The sequence below is a fragment of the Bubalus kerabau genome, chromosome 5, assembly GCF_029407905.1.
Source record: "Bubalus kerabau isolate K-KA32 ecotype Philippines breed swamp buffalo chromosome 5, PCC_UOA_SB_1v2, whole genome shotgun sequence".
Lineage (NCBI taxonomy): Eukaryota > Metazoa > Chordata > Mammalia > Artiodactyla > Bovidae > Bubalus > Bubalus kerabau.
In genome coordinates this window covers 55720712-55736491 of record NC_073628.1, presented here as the reverse complement: position 1 = coordinate 55736491, position 15780 = coordinate 55720712, and the positions used below count along the sequence as shown (strand labels likewise).

At 44.1% G+C, this 15780-nt stretch overlaps 1 long non-coding RNA gene across 1 annotated transcript; it reads right to left on the bottom strand.

The window, feature by feature from the left end:
• Window positions 1–1329: 1329 nt before the first annotated feature.
• On the bottom strand, window positions 1330–15274 carry LOC129653878 (uncharacterized). Its single transcript, XR_008715250.1, has 3 exons — window positions 15138–15274; window positions 5221–5304; window positions 1330–1907 (listed from the first exon to the last, which is right to left on the bottom strand). It is a non-coding gene; the product is annotated as an uncharacterized LOC129653878 (long non-coding RNA).
• Window positions 15275–15780: the final 506 nt, after the last annotated feature.

Below are 15780 nucleotides of genomic sequence, written 5' to 3'. Positions count from 1 at the left end.
TCCAAGGAGCAAGCATCTTTTAATTTCATGGTTGCAGTCACCATCTGCAGTGATTTTGGAGCCCCTAAAATAAAGTCTGTCACTATTTTCATTGTTTCCCCATCTATTTGCCATGAAGTGATGGGACCAGGTGCCATGATCTTAGTTTTCTGAATGTTGAGTTTTAATTCAGCTTTGTCACTTTCACTTTCATTAAGAGGCTCTTTAGTTCTTCGCTTTCTGCCTTAAGGGTGGTGTCATCTGCATATTTGAAGTTATTGATATTTTCTCCTGGCAATCTTGATTTCATCTTGGGCTTCATCCAGCCCAGCGTTTCACATGATGTATTCTGCATATAAGTTAAATAAGCAGGGTGACAATATACAGCCTTGACACACTCCTTTCCCAATTTGGAACTGGTTTGTTGTTCCATGTCCAGTTCTAACTGTTGCTTCCTGACATGCATACAGATTTCTCAGGAGGCAGGTCAGGTGGTTTGATATTCCCATCTCTTTAAGTACTTTCCATAGTTTGTGGTGATCCACACAGACAAAGGCTTTGGCATAGTCAGTAAAGCAGAAGTATATGTATTTCTGGAACTCTTTTGCTTTTTCAATGATCCAGTGGATGTCGACAATTTGATCTCTGGTTCCTCTGCCTTTTCTAAATCCAGCTTGAACATCTGGAAGTTCATGATTCATGTACTGTTGAAGCCTGACTTAGAGAATTTTGAGCATTACTTTACTAGCGTGTGAGATGAGTGTGGTAGTTTGAACATTCTTTGGTATTGCCTTTCTTTGGGATTGAAATGCAAACTGACCTTCCCAGTCCTGTGGCCACTGCTGAGTTTTCCAAATTTGCTGGCATATTGAGTGCAGCACTTTCACAGCATCATCTTTTAGAATTTGAAATAGCTCAACTGGAATTCCATCGGTTCCATTAGCTTTGTTCATAGTGGTACTTCTTAAGGCCCACTTGACTTCCCCTTCCAGGATGTTTGGTTCTAGGTGAGTGATCACACCATCATGGTTATCTGGTGTGATTAACAAAGTGGTTAAAGTTACAAATTAAAAGAATGGGATCTTGAGTCTTCCAATAAGACTCTTTGAAAGGAAGTAAGGTGTATGTACCCAAACTTGATATCACAATTATACTTTTCCCAAATGTTCAAAACAATGTGGTTTATCTCACATGATCAGCTTAGAAAGTGACTTTGACCCTTCTCTCATTCAAGAGTAGTTTCCATGTCTTCTTTATCTGCAGTAGGCAGACTTGTGACAGAAATAACACTCTGACTTCCAAGGCAAAATCACCAGCATATTCATTCTAGAAGTTTTCACCCACCATGTAAATAGTCTGATTTACAACCACCGAGCTGGGAGCAACCTAAAATCAACCCAAGTAAGGAGGCCACATGGAAAGGCCCTGTGACTCCATGAAGAGAGTGAGATGCCTTGCCAGTTCCAAACTGTTCAGATCTCCAGTGTATCAGCTCTAACCAGTTGACTGCAATTGGCTAAGACTTTATCCTAAGCCACCATTGCCCAGCCAAACTTTACTCAAATTCCTGACCCAACAGAGATCATGAGAGATAATAGAGCAATTGCTGTGGTTTTAACTCTTTACGTTTTAGGATGATTTGTCACACAGCAACAGATAAGCAGAACATATGAGTTTGAAATCCTTCCTTTAGCCAGCCTGTTCCCTGCATGGTTCTAAGTCCTCAATGGCCTCCCTTCTACTCTTACCTACTCAAGACTTTGCCCTCATAATCTTCTTCAGCAGGATTATGAACAGTCCTCTTCGTGTGTAAATAAGTTGACGCGATCCTCTTCCTTTGTTTTGTGATTTAGGAGAGTTTGGCTAATGTTGGCATTATCCTCAATGGCTCTTCTAGCTCTGAATCAATTGTGCCTTTGCTGGGTTAACTGAGAGATGAGAAGACCACGTATAAAAGATATGCTAGAAATGGGATGAGACGTATGAAATGTGACATTGATTTCAAGGAATTTACAATCTATTTAGTGTTTTTAAAATGTCAGTGATGAACGCTCTGTTCAGGAAACTTCAGTGACTCCACGTGGCTCTAGGTAGAATGATCATTTCATTTATTACCCAAATCAGTAGTGTTGAAAGTGAAAGGGGCCACTATTACTAGCTGCCTTGAAACACCAGGCATACATTTAGGAGGATTCTGGAAAGCAGCACATGTGGCCCTCACAGCTGTGGAACCTCTCGAAGGAGAGGCATGACGTCTCTTATTCATTGTGCTCAGCCAAACCTCAGGTTCATTTGAAGCCAACTCTCTTCCCACTCTGTGCCTATCCCCGTGGACCTGCTCCACCTCTTCCTCTGCTGTTCTATATTCACTATCTATCCTTCTTGACGAGGACAACCCCTGCAAACATATGCCAGTTTCTATCGACTCTCTCTTACCCACTCAAGATTTTGCCTCTGTAATTCTCCCCTTTGAATCCCTGGTTTGATTAGTGTTTCCCTATCATTTTCTCAGCCCATGAACATGCTGTTATATCTCCCATCTTTAAAAAAGCCTCTCTTGACTCCATTTCCCCAGTCAGTTATGACCCTAGTTCCCTTCTTCCTTTCACACAAAATTATTTGAAAGAATATTCTGTCTCTAATTTCTCTTCTTTTATTCTATTTTCAACCCACTTCAAAAAGGATTTTGCCTCCACCAGTCCATCAGAACTGCTCTGGTAGCTAATGCCCTCTACATGCTACATCCAGTGGTCATGTCTCATCCTTTCAGCAGCATTTGACAAAGGGGATCTCTCTAAGTCTTCTCTAAAAAACCTCTTCATGTGACTTCTGTATCACTACAATCACCTGGCTTGATTCCTACCTCTCTGGCCACCCTTTCGGAATCCTCGTTGCTGGTCCACACAATCCCCACCTTCCGTGCTAAAGGTTCCAATGCCCCAAGTTTAATCCTTGGGTCTGACAGCTTTTTGGCTGCACTCACTGCTTAGGGGATTTTATCCAACCTCAGCGTTTTAAACTCTCTCTACACCTGACGGTTCCCCAACTTGCACCCCTAACCTGAACCTCTTTCCAGAGCTCCGGTCTTGATGATCTGGTTGTGTACTTTGTGTCTCCACTTGAAAGCCTAACAGGCATGTCAAACTTAAGTGTGTCCAAAGGCGAACACTTGCTGTTTACCTTAACACTCTTCCTTCCTTAGCCTTGCCAAGCAGATAAATGGCAACTCCATTTTTTGACAAAGTGGTGTCATCTTTGACTTTTCTTCATAGCCAAACCGTCAGCAAATTCTGTCTGTTCTACCTTCAGCATGTTTCCAGAATTAGACTATCATTATTTCTCAAGCTCCTAACTTGTCTTCCTGTTCCTGCCTTTGCTTTTTGTTGGTCTATTCTTAACACTGCAACCAGACTTGATTTGTTAAGTCCTAAGTCAGATTATGTCACTTCTTGACTTACAACGTGTATCTCACTGAGAGTAAAGATGAAAGCATTCCTCTCCCCATCCCCTCTTTGACGTCTTCTCTTTCTCTCCCTCTCATTCACTCTGCCCCAGCTCACTGCACATGGCTGTCCTTCAAACAAACTAGGCATGTATATTTGTTCATCTGTTCCATCTCCATAGGAGACAGACATCCCCCACAGACATCTTAATGGACATCTCCTCCACTTCCTTCAAAAGGAATCCAGTGATTTCCCTGTGGTCCAGTGGTTAAGACTCCACACTTCTGATGCAGGGGATGGGTTTTGATTCCTGGTTGGGGAACTAAGATCCCTCATGCTGTGGGGCAAATAAGCCTGCATGCCACAGCTAAAGAGTTCATTGCTCTGCAATGAAGACCCAGTGGAGCCAAAATAAAAATAAATAAAGTAATCCAAAGGTCATCATGTTAGATGACCTTCCTTGGTCACTGTGGTGGCCAGCCTCCAGCATGGCCCCAGTGATTTCCGTATCCTGATATTCATACCCTTGTGTCCCCTCCCACATTGTACCAGGGTTGGTTTGTGTGATGGCAGAAGTAATGATGAGCCGCTTGAGATTAGGTGATCAAGGCCTGCAGCTTCTTGAGCATGTGATCTCCTCCTTGAATCATTCTCTATGCATTTGAGAGAGCAAGCCACTATGTCCCGAGCAGTCCTATGGAGAGGCAAGGAACCAAGGCCTCTTGCCAATAGCCATGTGAGTTGAGCATGGAAGCTCATAGTCAATATCTTGTTTGCAAGTTCATCAGAGATCCTGAGCCAGAACCATTCCTGTTAAGTCATTCTTGACTTCCCAACCTTAGAAGTGTGTGAAATAGTAAATGTTTATGATTTCAGCTGTTAAGTTTTGGAGTAGTTTGTCATACAGCAATAAATAATCCAGACACGCTGTATCCAAACTCATCCCCTGACATCACGTTGACTTTTTGCTTTGTGTTTTCTTCTTAGCATTAATTATGCTATTTGTTTATCTTGTTTTGGTCTTCCTCCTTAACTAGGATGTAAACTTCTGAAGGGCAGGTATTTTTGTCTGTTTTGCTCACTGTCATGTCCCTGGCACTTAGAACAGTCTGACAGATAGCTTGCACTCAACCAGTATTTGTTAAGTAAGTGCATAAGTAAATGAATGAATCTAATTCCAGCCTTCCGTGTGAAAATTCTCCTACATAAATTTACTTATAATTCTAATCTTTCTCACAGTTCTCCAAGAATTCCTTTTATTCCAAAGCCTGTGGGGTCACTTCTGCTATAACACAATGTGCTGCTGCTGCTGCTGCTAAGTCACTTCAGTCGTGTCCGACTCTGTGTGACCCCATAGACGGCAGCCCACCAGGCTCCCCCATCCCTGGGATTCTCCAGGCAAGAACACTGGAGTGGGTTGCCATTTCCTTCTCCAATGCACGAAAGTAAAAAGTGAAAGTGAAGTCGCTCAGTCATGCCCGACTTTTAGCGACCGCATGGACTGCAGCCTACCAGTCTCCTCCATCCATGGGATTTTCCAGGCAAGAGTACTGGAGGGGGTGCCATTGCCTTCTCCGATAACATAATGTATGTGCTCCTAAAAATCATCTTATTATGCAAACACCATACAATAAAAACCACGTGGGGAAAATGGGATTCGAGGTCACAAAACTTAAATACACTTTAACTTTGTCAGCCACAGCAACAAAAAGCACAAGAACCTAATAAAAGGGCAGCACAATTTATGCTATTAAATGGTTAAGAAATACATGAATATTACAATAAATAAGGCGCATACCTTGAAACAGACTTGAATTTTGCACATGGAACTGGGTGTCAGAAGGGGAGCAGCTTATGAGTTGTCAGGGGTGGAAGGGGTTATCTAAAATTGGAAAGAAAGATATAACACAGTTTGTGAGCTTAGCTAGGTGGTAGAAATTTGAGGGGTGCGCTTGTATACATTCTGTGTGTTCCTACCTTGCTTAGTGCAGTTAAGGGCACTTTTGTCCATTCGCCTAGTGTTTCTCAGGGTAAGATCAAGCGTAAGCAAATCCAAGATTTGCATTGTGCTCAAATTTCTCTTTAATATATGAACCAGGTCGGAACAAATGCATGTTTTCAAAATAAGCCTTAGAGCAAAACTGACTGTATCTTTGTTTATATAATTTCCTAAGGCCATAATGGTCTGCTTTCTCCTTTTTGCCTGGCCAATTCCATCTTTACTTCAAGGTTTATTTTTCATTACCCATCTTATTACCTACATAGACTTTATCTTTTTTGAACATTCTTATGCTTCCCTCTCACTTTTATTTTATTATCTTCTTGAAACCTCATATCAGTTCACTCCACTTGTGATTAAGTCTCTCTCTCTAACTAGCTATAAACTACTTAAAGGCTGGAGTAGCCCCAACTCATTCTATCTCTTTCTCATCTTCCAGTACTCATCCTAGGACTGTGTCTTACATTTGATGGCTATTGAAAATTATTTGCAGGTTTAATTTTGATCCTGAGGCGGGCTTAGATGAGGCCTTTCATCTCAGCTTAACCCCTAATGTTAACAGCAGGGTCACTCAGGGGGAAACTCAGACCAGGAACGAGGACCAGAAACCAAAACCTCAGAGTCAAGATGAATGCAACAATGATGAGCCCCGAAAGGGGCTGTGTTCACTGACCACAGTCTGGCTGGTTTAATCAGGATTTGACCCTAGAATGAATGAAGTTTGAAGAAAAGAAGGATAATTTTGATTCAGAATTTAAAATTCTTTTCCTGGAAGGAAAGTAGTTCTTATATTAGACATCTAGTTCACCATCACAGCCTAAATGAATAGTTCCTGAAAAGTCAAGGGTGGGCTGACATTGCATCTCTCTCAAGGATAGCAGGGAAAGCCACAAAAGCTCTATCTATCTGGGTGATAGAGCAATCTCGGCACCAAAGGCTATGGTTTGGTAAAGGGAATGGAGTGACCTTGGGGCTTTACAGAGGGGGCATCAATTTGTGAAGAAAAATGGGTCAGGCCACATCATTGCTCATTCCAGGAAGCATCATTCAGATGGCAGTCTCTGTGAACCTCCTGTGTGCCAACTTCAAATGAGTCTTTGAAAGGGAGACTGACTGACAACCCTCTTGCTTCCAGATGTATTTCAGGTGTGTGGAGCTCATGGGGGCCACGGGTGTTGTAGCTAGTACATAATGCTAGCTTTACCCGAACTCGCTTTACGGGTCTAATTAGGGTTTATGGCAAAACAAACAACAAACAAAACCCTGCATTATTAACTCAAAAATAAGAGCTCAAGTTACAGTTATTTTACATGTGCCTTACGTATCCACCAGCAGAAGCTAAAATCCCTTCTTCACTTTCTACAACTCAAAAGGTTATTTATTTTTGGAGATTCACCCTCTCATCAACAACAACAATAAAAAGAGCTTAAGAAGAGGTGGCAAGAATACACAGAGGGACTATACAAAAATGACCTTTTATACAAAAATGAACTATACTTAATGACCCAGGTAACTGCGATGGTGTGGTCACTCACCTAGAGCCAGACATCCTGGAGTGTGAAGTCATCCTTAGGAAGCATTACTATGAACAAAGCTAGTGGAGGTGATGGAATTCCAGCTGAACTGTTGCAAATCCTAAAAGATAATGCTGTTAAAGTGCTGCACTCAATATGTCAGCAAATTTGGAAAACTCAGCAGTGGCCACAGGACTGGAAAAGGTCAGTTTTCATTCCAATCCCAAGGAAGGGCAATGCCAAAGAATGTTCAGACTATTGTACGATTGTAGTTCTTTCACATGCTAGCAAGATAATGCTCAAAAGCCTTCAAGTTAGGTTTCAACAGTATGTGAACCAAAGACTTCCAGATATACAACCTAGGTTTAAGAAAGGCAGAGGAACAAGAGATCAAATTGACAACATTTGTTGGATCCCAGCAAAAGCAAGGGAATTCCAGAAAACTATCTACTTCTGCTTCACTGACCACATGAAAGACTTTGGTGGATCACAACAAACTGTGGAAAATTCTTAAAGAGATGGGAGTACCAGATCACCTAACCTGCCTCCTGTGAAACCTGTATGCAGGTCAAGAAGCAACAGTTAGAACCAGACATGGAACAACAGACTAGTTCAAAATTGGAAAAGGAGTATGACAAGGCTGTATATTGTCACCCTGTTTATTCAACTTATATGCAGAATACATCATGTGAAATGTTAGGCTGGATAATTTACAAGCTGGAATTAAGATTGCCAGGAGAAACATCAACAACCTCAGATACACAGATGATGTAACTCTTAGTATAAAGTGAAGAGAAACTAAAGAGCCTCTTGATGAAAGTGAAAGAGGAGAGTGGAAAAGCTGGCTTGAAACTCAACATTCAAAAAATGAAGATCATAGCATCTGTTCCCATTACTTCATGGCAAATAGATGGGGAAACAATGGAAACAGTGGCAGATTTTATTTTCTTGGGCTCCCAAATCACAGTAACTGCTGCCATGAAATTAAAAGATGCTTGGAAGAATAGCTATGACAAATCTAGACAACATATTAAAAAGCAGACACATCACTTTGCTGACAAAGGTCCATAGAGTCAAAGCTATGGTTTTTCCAGTAGTCATGTATGGATGTGAGAGTTGGACCATAAAGAAGGCTGAGCGCTGAAGAATTGATACTTTGAACTGTGGTGCTGGAGAAGACTCTCGAGAGTTCCTTGGGCAGGAAGGAGATCAAACCAGTTAATGCTAAAGGAAATCAAACCTGAATATTCATTGGAAGGGCTGATCTGAAGCTAAAACCCCAATACTTTAATCACCAGATGCAAAGACCTGACTCACTGGAGAAGACCCTGATGCTGGGAAAGACTGAGGGCAGAAGGAGGAGATGCAGAGGATGAGATGATTGGATAGCATTACCCATTCAATGGACAAGAATTTGAGCAAACTCCTGGAGAAGGAAATGGCACCCTACTCCAGTGTTCTTGCCTGGAGAATCCCATGGCAGAGGAGCCTGGTGGGCCTCTGAGGTCCATGCGGTTGCACAGAGCTGGATACGACTGAGCGACTGACACTTTCACTTTCACCAGGAGATAGTGAAGGACAGGAGATTCTGGCGTGCTGTAGTCCATGGGGTTGCAAAGGGTCATTCCTGACTTAGGGACTGAACAAGAACCACATCAGCAACAACAACCCTCCCATCATTTCTCTAAGGGCCCCAGAGGCCCTGGCATTCCCCTGATATAGGAGAGGAAAAACTGTTTTCCTCTCCCCAATTTAGGTTCACTGCCTGGGGCCCTGTAAATTAGATTGATAAAGGACAGATTAACAAGAGAAAACAAAGGCAAGTTTATTAACATGTGAATGGTACATATACAGAAGAGCCCTCAATGATGAGTAACTCAAATTGGTGGTTAGAACTTGGGCTTATATAGTATCTTCAAAGTAAATTTTTGGAAAAGTGACAGTTCAATTCAGTTCAGTTCAGTCACTCGTCGTGTCCGACTCTTTGCGACCCCATGAATCGCAGCATGCCAGGCCTCCCTGTCCATCACTAACTCCCAGAGTTCACTCAGACTCACGTCCATCGAGTCAGTGATGCCATCCAGCCATCATGACAAGACAAAGGAAAAGGACTTTGAGCTACTAAGGGAGCAGTTGGAGGGAAGGTGAATATTAATATATGGATGAACTAATGGGGGATAGGGATCATTTCAGTAAAGTTTGCGATGTAGATCCCTCTGGTGACATTTCTGGGCTAATAAGGGCCCAGAGTTGTGATTTACCTCTGTCCTTCTTGAACAGGGAATGTGGACACCTTTACGCATTTATGTCCTGCAAGTAGGGAGAGGAGGGCAGAGAGCTTTTTTGTGTCTGCTTCTCCTCAGTTGCCTTCAGCTCAAAATCATTCTTATGCCAAGGTGGCATATTTGGGGGCAGTGCATTCTGCTACCCTCATAGCTCTATGAGTAGGCTCCCAGCTGCCCATCCTAGGTCACCACTGCAGTAACTTAATTTCCACTTCACTGAGCTTCTTTGGGGACTGTGAACCATCACCTAGTACCAGCTGCCTTGATCACACAGGATTCTCAGACTCTGGAAGGTGATGTCACCCTCTGTACCCATACTCGGGTATACCGGAGGTAGTCAGTCTGGGATGATCAGATCATGTCAAAAGACACGTGAACAGGCAGAAGGAGAGAACCCCTGAGGCTCACCGCAGTCCTCCTGATGGCCGTGTGTGTGGACTAGGGGCGCTAGGTCATGCCTCTAGTCGAGTCCTCTGTTGCTGAGAATTCAGAACTAATTATAAATACGATCAATGATCGTTTATCCCAAACCTTAATATTTGTTCTCTTCTCTGCCCTACCCTAATCTGGGGAGTGGGAGTGGAGGATATCTGAGATAAATGGGCTGGGAGGAGTCAAGAGGAAACTGCTGAAAAGCCGATTTTCCAGTTTGGCTGGCCAGTAGATTGCCAGCCGCAGCTACTCTCCCCTCCTCCCAAAACTTGACTGCCCATAGATCAGAAATTACACTGTTACTTATTTCATTGGAGGGAATTGACTGGTTTGGTGGAGGAAGACTGTCAAATAAATGCTCAGCAATTGTTTATAAATTCGTTTAGATTGCTTGACTACATAGGAGTCATGATGATCTTTATAGAAGGTGATGAAATTATATACTAGGATTAAAACAACCACATGAATAAAGCTGTTTATAAGCAGACACCAACAAAGGTGTTTTTTTTCCCAGCCTATGGGAGAAAAAAAAATTATAATTCTAAAAATTTAACCTTTATTCCTTTGTAACTTTCCACAGATTGAGAAGATAGGGCGTTGCCTGAACAACAGCAACAAAATTTTTCAATCTAAGAACAGAGTTTTGAATTGAGATAATCATAAGGGTTTTGAATGCTCCCCGAATAGGAACTGCTTTGAGCTATAAGACATGCAGCAGCTCCAAGTGGCTCACTTTGCCGTGGTTTTGTTTGCACTGAAGACAGCAGAGGAGAGGAGGAGATGTTGCCATGTCGCCCTGGAGGAGTGAAGAGACTCAGCGTGTCCTCTGCTGCATCCTTTCGTTCTGCCCTGTGCAGGCCTTGGGACCTCTCCTTTCTCCCACCAGTAGGGACTGCATTAACCAGCTCAAGCTGCATCACAAAATACTAATGAACGGGTGACTTAGACAAATGTATTTTCTCACAGTTCTGAAGACTGAGAAGTCCCAGATCAAGGTCCAGCAGGGTCGGTTTCTGATAAAGACTCTCCTCCTGGCTGCCTTCTCCCTGTGTCCTCACAGGGTGGGGAGAGAGAATAAGCTCTCTGGTGTCTCCTGTTACATAAACTTATCAGGGTCCCACCCTTATGACTTCATTTAACCTTAATTACTTTATTACTCCAAATGCAGTCACAGTGGGAGGTAGGGCTTCAACATATGAATTTAGAGGGGCACAATTTGACTCATAGCAGTCCACTCTTAGCCCCCCAGATTCATGTCTTATTGCCTGCAAAATACATTAACTGGAGTGGGTTGCCATTTCCTTCTCCAATGCATGAAAATGAAAAGTGAAAATGAAGTCTCTCAGTCGTTTCCGACTCTTAGCGACCCCATGGACTGCAGCCTACCAGGCTCCTCCATCCATGGGATTTTCCAGGCAAGAGTACTGGAGTGGGGTGCTATTGCCTTCTCTGAACTCCATCCCAACAGCCCCCAAAGTCAGCTTATTCCAGTATCAACTCTGAAGTTTAAAGTCTCAGATAAATGTCATCGAAAGCAGGTATGCATGATGCCTGAGGGGTAAAATCATCCTAAGGCAAAATTCTTCAGCTGTGATCCTGGTGTGTGCGTGCTATGTAGCTTCAGTCCTGTCTGACTCAGTGCGACCCTGTGGACTGTAGCCCACCAGGTGCCTCTGTCCATGGGGATTCCCCAGGCAAGAATGAATACTGGAATGTGTTGCCATTCTCTTCTCCAGGGGAACTTCTGACCCAGAGATCAAACCTGCATGTCTTATGTCTCCTGCATTGGCAGGTGGGTTCTTTACCGTTAATGCCACCAAACCAGACAATTTATGTGCTTCCAAACTACAATGGTGGGCAGGCATAGGAGAGACATTCCCATTCCAAATGGGAGGAATCTAAAGGAAGAAATCTGGGTCCCAAGCAAGGTAAAGTTCATTAGCTCTTAAGGTTTGCAATGATCCACTTTTGCTCAGTGCCCTGTCTGCTAGACCCACTGGGGTGGCTGTCCTGCCTTCGGGACCCATGGCAGCGTAGTTCCACCTTCACAGCTCTGGTACTGGGGCTCCTGCCCCCAAGGCTCTGGGCAGCTCCACCCTGGAGGCTGTCTGTCCTGTTGGAACCAAGACAATAGCCTCACCCTTTGAAACCAAGGAGGCAGCCCTAAAGATCTCTGAATTACCTGAGCAGTTATTCTTCCCTTTTTTTTTTTTTTGAAGACTAGGAGACATTTACAGTCTAACAGCCCTATGGTCCTCTTCTTAAAACCTAAAAAGTCCAGTAGCCTTCCTTCATTTTACTTCATTTTCTCTGTCTCCTTTAGTTCACATTGACCGTGTCTTTCCAGGTATAAGTGAAAATAACTGAAACTTGCTCAGTCATGTCCAACTCTTCATGACTTCTTGGAATGCAGCCCGTCAGGCTCCTCTGTTCATGGAATTCTCCAGGCAAGAATACTGGAGTGGGTTGCCATTTCCTTCTCCAGGGGATCTTCCCGACCCAGGGATTGAACCGGGGTCTCCTGCATTGCAGCTGGACTCTTTACCATCTGAGCCACCAAGGAAGTCAGGTATAATCAGGTACAATCACATCTATATTCCTGGCTTCTGCTGAGATGAACTGATTAAGTCCAGGAATTACATCCATGATCTCTTTATCAAATGGTTGTTCATGTACCCTTAGGATTCTCCTGGCAACAAAGGTTCTCTTTCTCTCTTTGTACAACATGAATAGGATAACTTTTCAAATCTTGAAGTTCTGGTTCCTTTTTGCTTAAGAGGTAGAGCAGTGGTCCCACCTCTACAGCTCTGATACTGGGGTTCTTCAATTCATCTGTCTCCTTTCACATTTTACTATGAGTTAGGAGGCATCAAGCCACTCCTTCAATATTTTGCTTGAAATTCTCCTCAGTTAAATATCCAATTTTATAGTTCATAAATTCTACCTTCCACAAAACATCAAGACTTAAGTGTGGCCATGCTTTTTGCCACTTTGTGACAAGGATAACCTTTCCTCTATAATTTCCAACATGTTCCTTATTTCCATCTGAAATCTCACCAGAATCACCTTTAAGTTCTAATTCAAGTCAAAAGGCCTGAGAATCCAGAGAACTGATGACGTAAATTTCAGTTGAAAAGTTGGCAGGCTTGAGATCAAAGAAGGGCTGATATTTCAGTTCAAGTTCAAAGACAGGAGAAGACCAACGTCCCAACTGAAGGCTGACAGGCCTGAGGAGTTTCCTCTTATTCAGCATTTTGTTCTATTCAGGTCTTCAACTGATTGGATGAGGCCCATTCACATTAGGGAGGGCAATCTGCTTTACTTAGTCTATCAATTCAAATGTTTACCTCATCCAGAAACACCCTCACAGACACAATCAGAATAATGTTTTACCAAATGTCTGGGTACCCATGTCCCAGTCAAGTTGGTCCATAAAAGTCCCTACCACAGAGATCATCCAAGGAGGTCATAATAGAATTTTAAAGCCTTTCCCTTAGCAAGCTTTCCCTGAGGGACTTCCCTGGTGGTCCAGTGGTTGCAGCTACTGAGCCCATGCACTCTGGAGCCCTTGCACCACAACCAGAGAGCCTGCATGCTGCAACAAAGTTCCCTTGTGCTGCAAGTAAGACCTGATGTAGCCAAAAATAAATAATAAGTGAATATCTTAAACACTCACACACACACACACACACACAGCCTTTGATGGGGTATATGCTAGGTAAAAGGTCCCATTTCTTAAGACTTGATTCCAAGCAGATTAGATTGTTACCACAGATACTAAGCTCTTCTCTACTGGATGGTGTGGTACAGCTCGCAGTTTCAGTGACTGCAGGCTCTGAATGGCAGTACTGCCATGAAATGGGCAGCAATTGCGAGGAGGCAAGGCGGGAGAAGCTCTGCTAGGTCAGTGCTTCTCAAGGAGTATATGAAGTACTTGGGTAGCTCATCAAAATGCAGATTCTGATTCAGCAGTTCGGAGGTACAGTTTGAGATTCTTCATTTCTAATAAACCCCCAGGTGATGCTAATCCTGCTGGTCTAGGGGTCACATTTTGAAGAGTAAGGTACTAGATGAGTTTTAAGCTCCCTTCTGATTCTCAAATTTTGGTGCAATTCAGCAATTCTCAATGAATTTATTCGGTGCCATGATAGTATGAAGTAGCCAATAGAGGTGTAAAAATACCTGCCTTCAAAGTGCTAACTTACATTGAGAAATCTGAACAAATAGCTACAAATTAAGTGATGGCTCGAATTTCTTGGTCCACCTCCGAGTGTCTGGACTCTTAGGAAGGCATTCTTTTGGAAGCTTTTTTATCAATGCCTTGTCTTCCCAAGAAGTTTGGGCTCATTTGTGTAGGGGGGAAGCCATGAATCTGAAATATGGTATTTTAACCACCTAGAAAACTAACCCAAACAGAAGAATAAGAACAAGAAGAAAATCAGTTCAATGAGAAAGTGTAGTGTTCTTTCTAGTCACACAACGTCAAATGTATTGGGCTGCATCCCGGAGAAAACTAGGAGTACACAGCCTTATGCACAACGTAGCTCTGAGTTCCCCCAAGAAGGAATGCAGGAGATACTCAGCAGGAAATGGCTAACACTGTGGATAGGGATCGAGTGCTTGGAGGGGAATGGTCATGGGGCCTGCAGAAGGGCCAGTATTATCAAGCAGTCTTTCAAGCTAAGGACCTTGATCCCTTAGGTGCAACTCAGAGTGGCAAAGGTTAGGGAGGGAGGAGTTGAGAGGTAGTCAAAAAACCGGTAAAACTATAAACAAAAATGGGAGAGCGATGGCATGAGGGATGGAGTGGGGAACCTCGCTGGCCCAGAGGAAGGTGGCGGAAGGACCAGGTGATTCCCCTTATGGCGTTAGCTATGAAATGAATAGCTGGCCGCAACAAGCAAAACGCTTGCTGAGTAGGCCTTTTCACAGTGAATAGCTCAGGCTAGACTCATGATTGTTGGGCAGAAACCACTTTCCTGAACAGTCCTCCTGCCACAATCCAGTTCTCCAGTCCCTGCTTGCCCAGCCCTAATCCCCACTCTCTACCCTCCGCGGTGGCCCTGCTAAGGCGGAGGGCGACTGGAGAGCCTGACAGAGGGCCTCCCCCAGGCCCCTTGGTCCTCACACACGCACACACACACACTCCCTTACCAGGCCAGTTGATTGAGCTCAGAATGCCTGAGCTGGTGGGGGTTGGAAGAGGGGGAAGGGGGAGGGAAGGAAGAGGAGAATCAAACAGAAACCTTCTCATCTTTCTATCAGCAGCCATGCAAGGAATATTGTTCAGCATGGCACAAAAGCGGCCCTGAAAATAGCTGCAGCCAGAGCGGGGCTGCCAACCACTGCCTGAGATAACGTCTACTTGGAGACACTGGTGTCTTTGTGGCGCTGTCAGTGTCCCCATTGTTCCCAGCCTATTGCCTGGGGAATATTGTTCCCAGCTTTTGTCTCCCCCGGTTCACTTTTGTTTGCCTTTACTTACCCTTTCATTCCTTGCTGCCTTTGTGCTCTTCCATTTTCTCCTTTGTCTCTCCTTCTCTAAGCCTGCCTGTGGCTGTGGACTGGTGCCCGGGAAGACAATAGGCCCTACCCACTCCCAACCTGTGGCCCCACCCTGAGCCGCACACACTCCATAGTTCTCGCTCTCCTAAGTAGCACCCAAAATGTCCCAAAGGCGGGAGAGCCTGGAGGGAGGGTGGGGTGCAAACTACCCATTCCCCTCCTGGTAACAGGGAGGAAGGCCAATGGGGTATTTGGTTCCAGGGGGAAGTCTGAAATGCCTAAAGTGGGTCCCTGTCTCTTTCTGGATCTCCTTCTCTTTTTTTAAAAAAGTAGGTTTAGGGTCCAGTCAAAGGGATAGGACATGCTCACACTCCACCTCCCCCAAACCCTCTCTCAAGTGCCCAGCAAGCACGTCTCTGACCAGGGCACTCATTTTTCTTCCCCCTCCCTTACAGCCTCCTGGATCAAAGCGACTTCTGTTTATTTGCACATTCAAATCCAGACTGCCTCCAGTAATCCGATCCTGTCAGGCGCCAGGATGGTGCAAGAAAAGCCCCGCCCGCACCCCTCCCCCTATCTAAGGGCTCTTTTGGCAGAACTGGGTAAGGCAGAGGACAGGGGTC